The sequence below is a fragment of the Podarcis erhardii genome (assembly GCF_964252035.2).
Source record: "Podarcis erhardii genome assembly, chromosome: 10".
In the NCBI taxonomy this organism is placed as follows: Eukaryota; Metazoa; Chordata; class Lepidosauria; order Squamata; family Lacertidae; genus Podarcis; species Podarcis erhardii.
The window spans coordinates 48,906,485-48,914,238 of record NC_138500.1 but is presented as its reverse complement, the minus strand read 5'-3'; the positions used below and the strand labels follow the sequence as shown (position 1 = coordinate 48,914,238).

The following is a 7,754-nucleotide window of genomic DNA, read 5'->3' as shown; positions in this document are numbered from 1 at the left end:
CCCCAACACCTTCAGGGCGCAGCTCAGCGTCCTTAGGCGCGCTCATGGCTCGGCCACTCGCGTGCCGCCGGGCCCTGCCTTCCCCGCCGCGTCCTCGCCTCGCCTCTTCTCCTCTCCCGCCGCCGGGAGCCTTGGAGATGTTGCGGCTCTGGCAGCAGGCGCCTCCCCGCCGCCCGGCAGCCTCCGCCCCACTCGGCGAGGGCGGCGGCGGTGGCAGCGGCTCCTGGTCGAGCCTCCCCGGCTGCCCTTGACACCAACCCCCCCCCCCCCGCGGAGCGGCAACAAAAAGCAGGCAGGGGCAGGTGGCGGAGAGGACGGCGGCGCGCCTCCTCCTCCTCTTGCTTCCGCGCGCGGCCTCCGAGCGACTCCAGCCCGAGGCGGCCGCGGCGCACAAAAGGCCCCGCGTCTTTCGTGCCGCCTCTTTTCTTTCGCGGCGGCGGCGGCCTCTGCAGGCCACGTCATGGGGAAATAAATAAATATCGCCCCATTCAGCCAGTGGCAGCGAGCAGGAACCGGCGGCGGCGGCGGCGGCGGCTGGAAGATTAGGACCAGCCCACCCAAACTAGACACACACAGAGAGGGAGACCAAGCCAGGTAACGTAAAACGGAGCCATCCAGTTCATCTTTTTTTAAAATTAACAAAATAGATGGGCAGGGCGGCCGGGTTGCTAGGCAGAAGGGGGCCGCCGTCTGTTCCAGCCCCATTGTCTCCGCCGCTTCGTGTTTGAATGTCCCTGCTTCTGCCGCCCGAGTGTGTTGCTGACTGTGTCGGAATGGTGTCGCTTAAGCAACGAGAAGAGCGCCTGGTCTGCTGCTGCCGCCGCCGCCGCCGCTACGATCGCGTTGGCTTTGGGATGCGAGGCGCCCAAGTCCGAGCTCACACTGTGGATGATGCATCACACACGGGGGAAGCGGGCAGAGCAGGCGCGAGGGGTGCGGGGTGGGCGGGAGACCCACACTATGAACGGCGTCCGCCGCCAAAGGAGCAGCGCGGAGTTGCAAGCAGAACACGGTGTCCCACCCCCCGCGCCCCCGTGGATGAGAAGGGCTTGGCCACCACCGGCCTTAGGGACGGATGGATGGGGAGCGCAGTCGGAGCTCGCCTCCCTGGCTGCCCCCGTCCGATCAGTGACCTCCAGAGATGTACCCCGTGGAGAGAGAGCGCAATGCCACTCACCCCCGTAGACCCAAGTGACAGATGCCCATCCGAACCACCATACACCCCTTAGAGCCACTCCCACGTAAGCCCCCCCAAAACATAATGTATTGGAGGGGCCGCTCTCAAAGTGGATGGGCATTGCCGTGGTGCGCGCGCGCGCGCTGCGTCGTCATGTGGCCTGGGGCTCACCTGAGCGCCCCCAACATTTCATTCAAGTTGACACCCCTGCACCACGTTGCGTGTGCGCGCCCGATCGCAACCGATCCCCCCCTCTCCTCCCCCCCCCCATCACGTTGCTCTCCGGTTCCAGTCCCTAAAGCACGCCTGCAGCTCTGCTGCTTTTCGGAGAGGGGCTCTTCTTTCTCTCTCCCCCCCCCCCCCCAAAGGAGCCATTTTGAATGGGAGAATGGGTGGCACGGTGGAGAAGGAAGCAGCTGCTTGCCTGGGCCGGGCACCGTGGCTTGCAAGAGTGGTGGGTGGGTGGGTGGGTGGGTGGGTAGGCAGAACGCGTGCCGCTACGTCGCTGGTGCGCCTTTGTGTCTGCGCTGCCGCAGCAGGAGGAGGTGGCTAAGGCGTGTGCGCGCGGGTCTCCTTCTGGAGCTCCTTGCCGAGCGCGGCCCTTGCCTCCGCCTCCGCGCCGCGAGGGGACTCGGGGTGGCTAGGATCAGGCGGTGTATTTCTGGGCAGGCAGGTCTGCGTGGGGCTGGCTTTTCTTTCTCTACCCCCCCCCCCCTCCTGCTTCTTGGCAGTCAAATCCTCCAAGGGTCAGGCGCCTGGAGCCGGATGATGCTCTTCGCGCTGGGCGGGGAGGCGGCGCGTCAGAGGCGCGCGTGGATGGCCTGCCTTTGCGCAGCGCGTCTCCTGGTTTCCAAGGCCCCACCTCGGCGCCGGCCAATGGGAGGCGCGCGGCGGCCAGCAAGGCTTGCGAGGGGATGAAGGAAGCGAGAACTCGATCCGTCGGCGAAGGGAGGGATGCCGACGTCACGAGAGAGGGGGCTTGGCCGGCAATCTGCAGCCGGTTGGCTCTGGCGGGCGCCAGGCCACGTGGAGCGCGGCGCAGCAGCCGCTGGCACCGCCGTCGGCCCGCACGCCGGAGAAGGGCACGCCAGGCTCCTCGCAGATGCAGCCTCCTCATTCATTCCTGGCGCCTCCGCAGGGCAGTTTGACCTTGCCGGGCAGTTTCCGTTGCGCGCCGCCTGCGGAGCTCCGGAGCTGTCCAAAGAAATCGTGTGCACGTTTTTTTTTTTTTTTGCGGGGGGGAATCGGCTCCACGGATCTGGAGGGAGCCTCCTTCTGAGTAAATAGATCAGGCAGTAAAGGAGGAATCTAACGTAGGATGGTGGGTTATGTCATGGACGTGTGGTCCTCAATTCATTTCATTTGCAAGGTCATTGGCTTATAGGGACCGTCAGCATAGTGGCTTTGCTGCTGGGACTTATATGTGAGGCTCTGAATAGTGGTGGCCTTAGGAGTCGACTCCAGTAAGGACACCTTAAAAACGTCATACATTTGTTGTTACTTAAGCTTTCCAGGACTAGAGCCTACTTCTAGGTGCATGAAGTGCTTTGTTCCAAAAGTATGAAAAACAAGCATTGCATCATATAGTAGTTGGGCTGAACTGGGTGGGTGGGGGAGCGGTCAATCTTGCCCTGAATATAGAAATATTTAACCAAACCAGTTTAGCCAGTTCCATTTCAACTTCACTTTTTCCTTTCCTCAAACTTAAACCACACAACCTTAATATAAGAGCTGTTGATAAGGAAATCGTTTATTTAAGCAGAGTGGTTTCTGGGGCTTTAAAGAAACAGTAACATAGAAATGGTATTTAGAACAGAAAATGTTTTCTCAAAACCATCTGAATTGCATTGTTTTACATCAGGACCCATGGCCAATAAGCGGTGCATCAATGGTGGGGAACCTGTGACCCTTAAGATGCCATTAGACTCCAGTCTCCATCATTCCTGGCCATTGTTCATACTGGCTGGGGCTGATGGGAGCTGGAATCCAGTGACATCTGCAGGGCCATAGGTTCCCCATCCCTGTAGTCAGAAGAGTCCCAAGTCATCTTGCTGCTTGAGGCAGAGGACAAGAAGTCATTCCCATTCTTAGTACCAAGGTGAGCCAGATTGGCTGTTGCATCTTCAGCATCCTTTGCTGAACCTGAAGCAACAGGCTAGCTTAGGGGCCCAAGGCAGAACACATGGAGCTCTTTCCTCTTAACATCTTGCTGCCGCATCCCAGCATTTGCCTCCTGAGGCAGCTTCCTCACACTGTCTAATAGTAGGTCTGGCCCTGCCTGTAATAGACCCTCTAGTGAAACCTGCTGATGAATCTCATCTGATTCCTTGGGCACCACAGGTCAAGATGGAGCTCTCAAGGGCTGAATGGTCCTGACATCCATTGAACTTTATCAGAAATAAAACCATACAATGCACCATAACCATGCACAGCAAAATACAAAAGGAAGATATACCGTTAATTAACACTGGAGACACACAGGTGATCTAGGCTTTTTGTTTGGTAAAGGTCGGCTGATCTTCTAAAAGAAAAATCTGAATTTGCTGCAGTTATTTTGTTTCACACAGAAGAATGGCAGCCTTCAAGCTAACAATCAAGGGCATCTCTTGTTAAATAATTCCATTTGGCAAACTTGTGAAAGAACTCTGGCTGTGACCCTTGTCACCAGACAAAGTAGCTCATACTAGGCTAGATGGTCCAATGATCCATGAAGGCTTCATATGATAAAGGTAATGCATAGAAAACACCCTTAAAAATGAGACTTGTCACATTTGTCATGCATTTTAGTAGAGAAAATGACAAGAAAAGCTTGTTGTGGGGTGGGGAGTCAAGTTCTGTAGTCCTACAACCATGTATGCAGTGGCCTCCACAGCCAGTGCAATATGGGGCCCCTGCTACTGCTACTACTACAGTGCAACAATAGATAGAGCATCATGAGTTCAGCATAGATGTCCACTCACCTGGAGCTTCCTGTGGTTTTCTGAGCCCTGCATTTCAAAACACTTGCAGAGAGGCACTCAAATGTGGGGAGAAGAATGTGCCATTGCAGACTTTTGCTTCACAGTGATTAATATACAGTGGTACCTCGGGTTACATATGCTTCAGGTTACATACGCTTCAGGTTACAGACTCTGCTAACCCAGAAATAGTGCTTCAGGTTAAGAACTTTGCTTCAGGATGAGAACAGAAATCGTGCTCCGGCAGCACAGCAGCAGCAGGAGGAGGCCCCATTAGCTAAAGTGGTGCTTCAGGTTAAGAACAGTTTCAGGTTAAGTACGGACCTCCGGAACGAATTAAGTACTTAACCCGAGGTACCACTGTACAAATTGGTTATTTAGCATGCTATTTGTGCTAGACGAAGCAGTAACTTTGCTTCTTTATACATTTTTTTTAAAAAAAAATCAATTTAAAAAGACACAAAAACCCCACACCTACATACATAAGTCACCATGTCCATAAATGACAAATCTTTTCTTTTAGTGAATTGCTATCTACCTTGCCCTGAGAGAGAGAGAGAGAGAGAGAGAGAATCTGATCTTTCAGTGCCAGTGCTGTGCTATTCATGTACAATCTTTTTTTCTAATCCATGTTGTGTCCTGGGACGCAACAGTCCCAGGGAAATAACCAGGAGTCAAAAATGATATAGTTCTCTCAAGCAAAAGACCTTTTGGGTTGTCGCCAAAGGCTGCACCTAAACTCTTATGCAAGTGCACTTGGGCTCTCTGCCCAACAGTTTGAAAACTCGCAGGCTACAGTTGTAAGCTCACAAGAAACGAAGCTTTAGCAAGAAGCCAAATGCTGACAGTTGCCTAAGGTACTAACGGAAGGTTAAAGTAAGAATGGGGTGGGGGTGGACATTCTCACATTTTACCTGTTCCATTATGTTTGCATGTGTTCCTGCAAGTTCTCATTCCGGAACTGAACGAGAAGGTATGTGCCGTGTTGAGCAGCATTGATCCAGTCAAATTTTAGCTCTTAGTTTTGGGTGCAGTTTCAAATTTTGTAGATCGTAGAGAATAGCTGGTGCGTGATATTGATAAAGCACAGTCATGTGTGTGTTTTGGACACTAGGATTTCAGTCCTAACAACATATATGTGAAAGTAAATTCCATTGAAGTCAGTGATATTTACCTCTGAGTGACTATGTTTTAATATCCCTTTTTAAGACTCCCATTTACATGCACAAGCATGTACTGGTGGGCACACCACACCCCGGGAGGAAGAGATCAAATATGTAATATCAGTGGAATTGTAGGAATTGTAATGAGATGAGATAAATTGCTTATAATAGAAGGCTACTTGGCCAACCATTGGGGCAAGTAAGAATCACTTCCAGGGGGTCATATAGAAAAGTGTTTATATATGGAAGGGAAACAGTTTTTCCTTTTTGCTTTAGACTCTCAGTGTGCCACAAATGACTATTGTGTGTACATGAGAGCAAGTATTCTAGCTCAGAATCAACATTTTGAAAAGTAACATGTGCTTCTGTTTGTGCGGCTCTTGTCAGTCCTCTCACCATTGCTTTATTGTTCTGCAACGGCAATTGTACTGTGTTGTCTTTTCCTTCTCCTGACTTTATTATCTCTGTTCCTGAAAGATAAGCTCTGTATCATAGGGGCTTTCCTGTGAAGCTCATCCTATTTTATAGTAGGCCATAGCAGGCTTATGTTGGGTTAAGCAGCTAGGCAAACTATACCTGAGTGTAGACTTTGAAATGAGCATTTGCGGCTGTTGAGGGGGCCATTGCTTATCTCATCCTCTTGTCTGGTCTTGTATCTCCTCCACCATCTCCTTATGTTACGTTCATCTTTCCTCTCTCCCCCTTTCCTCTTTTTCTTCTCATTTTCCAGAGGAAGAGGAACGTGTGTCAAAGACAAAAAAAATCATTAGTGTCCCCAGTGACGGCTCCTTTCCTAACTCAAAAGTGAGAATTGGTGGGGAGGAGACTCACAGAGGCTACTAAATATTTAGTCTAGGGATAAGAAAGAAGATAAGAAATGTATGCGTATTTGAAGGCAAACCAGAACATTCTATTCCTAGATTAGGCAGAGAGGGGAATGCAGCATTATAGCTGGGAAATTACGTCGTCTAGAGTGGCTTTAGCAATTCAAAATCGATAAGCACAGATAGGGCTATCGTAGGCTTCATTCCAACAGCTAGAAGGCCTCCAGTGTACAGAGGGAGTCACAGTTTACTGCCCTATGGCATATGGACCCCCCCCAACGCTGCTTTATGTCCTCCTCCCATATATTTTCGTTAAGTAAAAGGAACTACACTAACTAAAGCAGTTCCTGGGCTTGCTCTAGAAATACATCTGCCTCATCAGAAGCTATGGTTCTGACCTGAATTCTGTGGGTGGTATCAAACAAAGTAGTTCTGCTAGCACAATGACTACTTCACCCCCTCACCCGTCCCTGTGTTCCCTTCTACCCTTCTCAGATCTGGTGCAGAAGGTTCAGAGAATCTCCCCCAACAGATTTTGGAGAAGGGCGGGGGGGCGGAAAGAGAAAGGGGAAGTTTTGTTGTGCAACCCAAAGTCCATGTGCTAATGGAACAACTTTGTTGGATACTGCCCTACATTTGACTTCGTTGTTCAGCTGTGTTTTGATTTCCCCCGATTTTAATCTTCTCTTTTGTTTTAGTGTAAGGAGATACAAAGTATTGTGTGCTTAGTGGAAATGAATGAATCTGTCAATTTCAGTTCTCTAACTTTTTCAGTCTCCACCCCACAACTATTCAGTTATCCAGAATTCCATGGTAATTTGCTTTTAAAAAAATCATGAATTTTTGTCTGCATTTCAGTGTGAATTTCTCCTTATAAACTCATTTTTTTGTGTGCAGCTTTGACTAATATGCCCATTTTTGCAAGCAATTTCTGCTAATGCAATGCATTTTGAATGGTTATTTTCACTAATACAGTGGTACCTCGGGTTACAGATGCTTCAAGTTACAGACACTTCAGGTTACAGACTCCGCTAACCCAGAAATAGTACCTCGGATTAAGAACTTTGCTTCAGGATGAGAACAGAAATTGTGCGGCAGTGGCGCGGCAGCAGTAGGAGGCCCCATTAGCTAAAGTAGTACCTCAGGTTAAGAACAGTTTCGGGTTAAGAGCTGACCTCCAGAACGAATTAAGTTCTTAACCCGAGGTACCACTGTACATGCATTCCCATGTGCTTTCCTTCCTAATAATATTCATTTTTGTGCACAAGTGTTTGGTTAGAGAACTACATCGCAAATTTCAGAGAAGTGCGAATTTCAAAGCATAGCTGGGATTTGGTTTGCATATCAGTTTGAGAGATGTGGAATAAGTAGTTTTTTGTTAAAATGCAAACAAAATTGTACTTCTCAATCCCTAGTGGTTAGTCAGTGGAGGACTGGCAAAGGAAACTGTGTGGTTCTGATGCTACAGAAATAAAATGTATGTCCCTATCCCTGAATTTTCTGGTGCAGTCTGAAGTGCAGGTAACTGCTGTGGCTTAACGAAGCAACAGAGCCTTCTAAAAGGAAGTCTTAGCATAGGAGGCTTGTTTGGCACTTGAAGAAGCCTGTATGTTACTTGGAGCACATAAGGTCA

General features: G+C 50.0%; 1 protein-coding gene across 3 annotated transcripts in view; it reads left to right on the top strand.

The window, feature by feature from the left end:
• Positions 1-213: 213 nt before the first annotated feature.
• The window catches only part of SLC16A7 (solute carrier family 16 member 7), a 104,174-nt gene continuing 96,633 nt past the window's right edge, over positions 214-7,754 (top strand). The window contains exon 1 of one of the 3 annotated variants that reach the window (XM_081878031.1): positions 214-594. The gene's annotated coding sequence lies outside the window, so the exon portion shown is untranslated. Of the gene's footprint in view, positions 595-4,891; positions 5,108-7,754 lie in introns of those variants that run through there. The other 2 variants (XM_081878032.1, XM_081878033.1) reach the window with 2 other exon arrangements.